Below are 6,000 nucleotides of genomic sequence, written 5' to 3'. Positions count from 1 at the left end.
CTCGCATCATACATGGCAGGTTCTGGCTGCTATCAGCAGCCAGGGACCCTGCCTGTAATGGCCGACATCAGTGATTGAGCTGATATCCGCCATTAACCCCTCAGATGCAGTGATCAACACAGATCACCGCATCTGTGTCAATGTGGGCGTTTAAATGGATGATCGGATCGCCCGCGGTGCTGCCAACATGGCGGCCGGAGGTTACCTGCTCTGGCCGTCATCCCGGGGTCTTCTGCTCTGGTCTGAGATTGAGCAGACCAGAGCAGAAGATCGCTGATAATACTGATCATTGCAATGCTTATGCATAGCACAGTTCGGTATATGCAATCTTTGGGGACTATAAAAGAGTAAACAAAATACTAAAAAAGTAAAAAAACAATGTGAAAAAGCCCCTCCCCCAATAAAAATTGAAATGGCCTCTTTTCTATCACAAAAAAGCATATAAAAAAAATTAATGAACATATTTGGTATCGCCGCGTAGGTAAATGTCCGAACTATCAAAATATAATGATCCAGTACGGTAAACGGCATAAATGTAAAAAAAAAAAAAAAAATCCAAAGTTGCTGCTTTTTTGTCATATTTTATTAATTTTCTTAAAGTTTGAGATTTTTTTTAAAGTGTTACAATAATAGAAAAGCGTGTATAGTTATTATTTTAATCACATTGACCCACAGAATAATTAAAACATGTCATTTTTACCGTAAAGTGTACAGTGTGAAAATGAAATCTTTCCAAATTTGCAAAATTGCGGTTTTCTTTTCAATTTCCCCACATAAATAAATAATATTTTTTTTGGTTGCACCATACACATTATGGTAGAATGAGTGATGTCATTACAAAGTACAATTGGTCACGCAAAAAACAAGCCCTCATATGGGTCTGTGAATGGAAATATAAAAGAGTTATGATTTTTGGAAGGCGAAGAGGAAAAAACAAAAATGCAAAAATAAAATTGGCCTGACCCTTAAAGGAGAAATGCAGCGGAAAACTTTCACCTTCCCCTGTGCCCAGGGCTGCAAAAACAAAAAACAAACTTTATACAATCTCAAAGAAGGAAAAGATGACAGCCAGCTCCACCGTATTGTCTGTCCACTATTCAAACTCAGCTCCGGATAACGGGCCCAGGTGTGTAATTTAAGTAATGACGATGTGGCGCTACACGCTCAAATATATACACCAATCCATATAACTTGACACAAAAAAAGAAAAGAAAGCGGAGCGCTCACCAGTCCAATTGCAGGCAGACCGAACAGGTACAATAATCCACAGACCTATACCGGTCCAAACAGGGGGGCGGCAGATGGAACGGGAGGAGCTCAGACATCGGGCCTGACGTCTGCTTGGAGCGGTGCCCGCCCCCCTGCTTGGACCGGTATAGGTCTGTGGATTATTGTACCTGTTCGGTCTGCCTGCAATTGGACTGGTGAGCGCTCCGCTTTCTTTTCTTTTTTTTAAGTCAAAAAACAAACTTTAGATCACCTTCCTATGTTCTCCCGTTGCGCCGGTATCTGTGTCCTGTTCCTCCGGCGCTGCTCGGGTCCCTGCTTCTTAGGCTCAAAATGTCACACTGCAGTCAGCGTATCACTGGCCGCAGTGATGTCCCGCCTCGCCCGGTGATAGGCTGAGCAAACTGCCATGTAAGGAGCCGGCCCGAGCGATACGCTGACAGCAGTGTGACATTACGAGGATAAGAAGCAGGGACCCGAGCAGCGCCGGAGGAACGGTACGCCGATACTGCCGCAATGGGGGAACGTAGGAAGGTGCGCTAAAGTTTTTTATTTTTTTGCTTGTTTTTGCAGCCCGGGCACAGTTTTCTGCCACATTTCTCCTTTAAGGTCAAAATGGGCCATGTCTGGGGTTAACCCCTTAACGACACAGAACGTATATTTACGTCCTGCGCTGGCTCCCGCGATATGAAGCGGGATCGCGCCGCGATCCCGCATCATATCGCGTCGGTCCCGACGCTCATCAACGGCCGGGACCCGCGGCTAATACCACACATCGCCGATCGCGGCGATGTGCGGTATTAACCCTTTAGAAGCGGCGGTCAAAGCTGACCGCCGCTTCTAAAGTGAAAGTGACCCGGCTGCTCAGTCGGGCTGTTAGGGACCGCCGCGGTGAAATCGCGGCGTCCCGAACAGCTGACCGGACACCGGGAGGGCCCTTACTTGCCTCCTCGGTGTCCGATCGACGAATGACTGCTCCGTGCCTGAGATCAAGGCAGGAGCAGTCAAGCGCGGATAACACTGATCACAGGCGTGTTAATACACGCCTGTGATTAGGATGAGAGATCAGTGTGTGCAGTGTTATAGGTCCCTATGGGACCTATAACACTGCAAAAAAAATGTAAAAAAAAAGTGTTAATAAAGGTCATTTAACCCCTTCCCTAATAAAAGTTTGAATCACCCCCCTTTTCCCATAAAAAAAAATAACAGTGTAAAAAAATTAATAAATAAACATATGTGGTATCGCAGCGTGCGTAAATGTCCGAACTATAAAAATATATCATTAATTAAACCGCACGGTCAATGGCGTACGCGCAAAAAAATTCCAAAGTCCAAAAAAGCATATTTTGGTCACTTTTTATACCATTAAAAAATGAATAAAAAGTGATCAAAAAGTCCGATCAAAACAAAAATCATACCGATAAAAACTTCAGATCACGGCGCAAAAAATTTGTCCTCATACCGCCCTGTACGTGGAAAAATAAAAAAGTTATAGGGGTCAGAAGATGACATTTTTAAACGTATACATTTTCCTGCATGTAGTTATGATTTTTCCCAGAAGTGCGACAAAATCAAACCTATATAAGTAGGGTATCATTTTAACCGTATGGACCTACAGAATAATGATAAGGTGTCATTTTTACCGAAATATGCACTGCGTAGAAACGGAAGCCCCCAAAATTTACAAAATGGCATTTTTTTTAAGATTTTGTCGCACAATAATTTTTTTTTTCCGTTTCACCGTGCATTTTTGGGTAAAATGACTAATGTCACTGCAAAGTAGAATTGGCGACGCAAAAAATAAGCCATAATATGGATTTTTAGGTGGAAAATTGAAAGGGTTATGATTTTTAAAAGGTAAGGAGGAAAAAACGAAAGTGCAAAAACGGAAAAACCCTGAGTCCTTAAGGGGTTAATCATGTAAGTTATTAGTTGTTTGGATTATATTTGTTTCTACAATGAGATTCTCTTTTATCAGGATGTTTTGCACTGTCAGTGTGTGTATGTTTGGGGGTATGGGGATGCTATCTGCCCATTTGGGCACCAAGATACCTTGTGCTAGCCCTGTCCATAGAAATGTCCTTACCCCAAACATGTGGCAATGAAGGGGCTGACAACGCAGAGCACAGTGCACCGAACAGAATAAACTGCTACAAAAGCCGCCTCAATACCAGGAACCCGGTGTGTAAACAGACTGAAATGCCAGCGGACACAGAAAAAGCAACATAGTATCAGGCTGGCATGGGCTGTGAGTACGCTCATGGGCACGGCACAGGCGCCTTTCTGTAAGGGGCGGGAAGACTCGGCACAGCACCGGGAGCAGACGCTTCATGACTTCTTGTGCTCCTCACATACAGGACGGCGCTGCCCGCTCACTAAGAAGCAGGAAGCTAAGATATAGGAATCCGCCCGCCGCCGCCGCTGTGGACCCGGAGCCTTCTGCTGCATATAGCTGCTGACGACCGGGAAAAGTTTTCTGTGCATTCAAGTGGCGAAGAAATGTAGCCGTAAGTACGTGACAACCTTCTTCACTGCAGGGAAGTACATGGCGCCCACAGTGGCCTGTGTACTGTGACTCCCGCTGCAGGGCTGTACTGAGAAGTCATACATGGGGGTAAACAGAGGCGTCCTGGCTGACACCTGTCATGCACCGTGCTCCTCATCGGACAGGCTGTAAGGCAACCTTCCCAAACTCTGCAAAAGGACAACTCCCATCATACCCTGACAGCCATATTGGGAGTTGTCGTGTAGAAATAGCTGGAGAACCACACGTTGGGGAACTTTGACAAAGGTAATAAAAAATCTGGCACATTTTATGCACTTTTAGTGTATAGGCAAAAGTGAGGAATGTGTTTCCTCTTCGCCTTCTAATAGCCATAACAGAATTTCAACTTTCCACCTACACACCCATAAGAGGGCTTGTTTTATGTGCGACCATTTGTATTTTGTAATGAAATCACTCATTTTACCACAAAATGTACTGCAAAGCTCCAAGAAATATCTCTGGGACGAAATTAACAAAACATTTTTTGCACCCTTTGGGGAGTTTTGTTTCTATGCAGTTCACTTTAGACATGTTATCTTTATTCTTTAGGTCAGCACGATTACAACGATACCAGATTTATATAGGTTTTGATTTATTTTACTACTTTTTAAAAAATTGTAAATTTTTTTTTTTAAAGAAAATAAGTATACAGTGGTCCCTCAACATACGATGGTAATCCGTTCCATCGTTTGTTGAAACCATCGTATGTTGAGGGATCCGTGCAATGCAAAGTATAGGACAGTGGTCTACAACCTGCGGACCTCCAGATGTTGCAAAACAACAACACCCAGCTTGCAGCTGTCTGGGCATGCTGGGAGTTGTAGTTTTGCAACATCTGGAGGTCCGCAGGTTGAAGACCACTGGTATTAAAGGTTGTACTCACGTGTCCCCGCCACTCCGGACCGTCACCACTGCCCTGGATGTTGCCGTCCATCACTGTCGCCGCATCCCCGGGGTGTACCCGACGCTTCGGCAAGACCTCTGCTTCCCCGGCATCCTCGCTCTCCGACGCCGCCATCCCGTCGTTACGCACGCCGCTACTATTGAATGACGGGACGGCGTGCGCAGCGACGTGATGATGACGATGGAGAGCGCCCACGATGCAGGGGATCGCGAAGAGGACGCGCTGGAGCCCTCTGAGAGGCCATCGCATGTTGAAATGATCGTATGTCGGGGCCGTCGTAGGTCGGGGAGTCACTGTACTTAAAATTGCTCTTTTCTGACCCCTATGACTTTTTTATTTTATTTTTCCATATACAGGGCTGTATATTTGCAGTGCACTTTTTGCAGTGATGTGTAGCTTTGATAAATACAACTTTTTTATTTACATGGGACTTTTTAATTCCTTTTTGTTACATTTTTTTTTTCTAGTGTATGAATTGTCCAAAAATCAGCAATTCTGGCGCTTGGTATTATTTTATGTTTCCGCAAGGGGCACTACCAAATATGTTCATTTTTTTCTTTTTTTATTGTTTACATTTTTTTTTACTTGTATATGGGAAAGGAACTTTTTAAAGTCCCCATAGGAGACTTTAAAAATCACGTGTACATCGCTTATGCAGGCTTTTAATTGCTTGTACTGTTTAGTGCTATGCAATACATAGCACTGATCAGAATTATCGGCTCTCTACACATATAGGCTGCCTCAGGTAGACTGTTCGCAGGGAGCTGCACAGAGGTGAGTAGGAGACCTAAGGCTGCTATCTTGACTCATCAGAACCCTGAAATTGTACTGCAGGGGTTCTGATGAGTGCCCCTAAACCACCGACTACTGTCATTTTATGGTTTAGATGTCGTAATGATGCTCCTGACCTCGCTTCAAAGCCTTTTAGCACCTATGGACATACACGTTCATCCTTAGTTGTTAAAGGGGTTCAAATGTGGTGTAAACACACACACGTTTTGACCGAATTTGGTGCAGCATGCATAAAATAAATGGAGCTAAATCCTTTGATCCACCAGGGTTAGGCCAACCCATATAGGGCCCACGGACAGTGGCAATCCAGGATAGCTGGATTGCATGGTAGTAAAACACCACACGTTAGTAGTATAAAAGCACATAAAAGCTATTCCTACAAGTGATCTCATTGGGGGAGATTTATCAAAACCTTATGAAGAGAAAAAGTTGCCCAGTTGCCCATAGCAACCAATCAGATCACTTCTTTCATTTTTGAGAGGCTCTTTTAAAAATGGTAACTGGTCAACTTTTCTTCTTTAATACCGTATTT

General features: G+C 44.1%; 1 protein-coding gene across 7 annotated transcripts in view; it reads left to right on the top strand.

The window, feature by feature from the left end:
• Positions 1 to 3,440: 3,440 nt before the first annotated feature.
• IL15 (interleukin 15) overlaps positions 3,441 to 6,000 on the top strand; it is a 137,911-nt gene continuing 135,351 nt past the window's right edge. For 2 of the 7 annotated variants that reach the window (XM_056562911.1, XM_056562910.1), the window contains exon 1: positions 3,444 to 3,734. The gene's annotated coding sequence lies outside the window, so the exon portion shown is untranslated. Of the gene's footprint in view, positions 3,739 to 3,784; positions 4,019 to 6,000 lie in introns of those variants that run through there. The other 5 variants (XM_056562912.1, XM_056562905.1, XM_056562909.1 and 2 more) reach the window with 5 other exon arrangements.

This window comes from Hyla sarda, chromosome 1 (assembly GCF_029499605.1).
Source record: "Hyla sarda isolate aHylSar1 chromosome 1, aHylSar1.hap1, whole genome shotgun sequence".
In the NCBI taxonomy this organism is placed as follows: domain Eukaryota; kingdom Metazoa; phylum Chordata; class Amphibia; order Anura; family Hylidae; genus Hyla; species Hyla sarda.
Note: the sequence above shows the minus strand (reverse complement) of the source record. Positions and strands in the feature narration are given on the sequence as shown.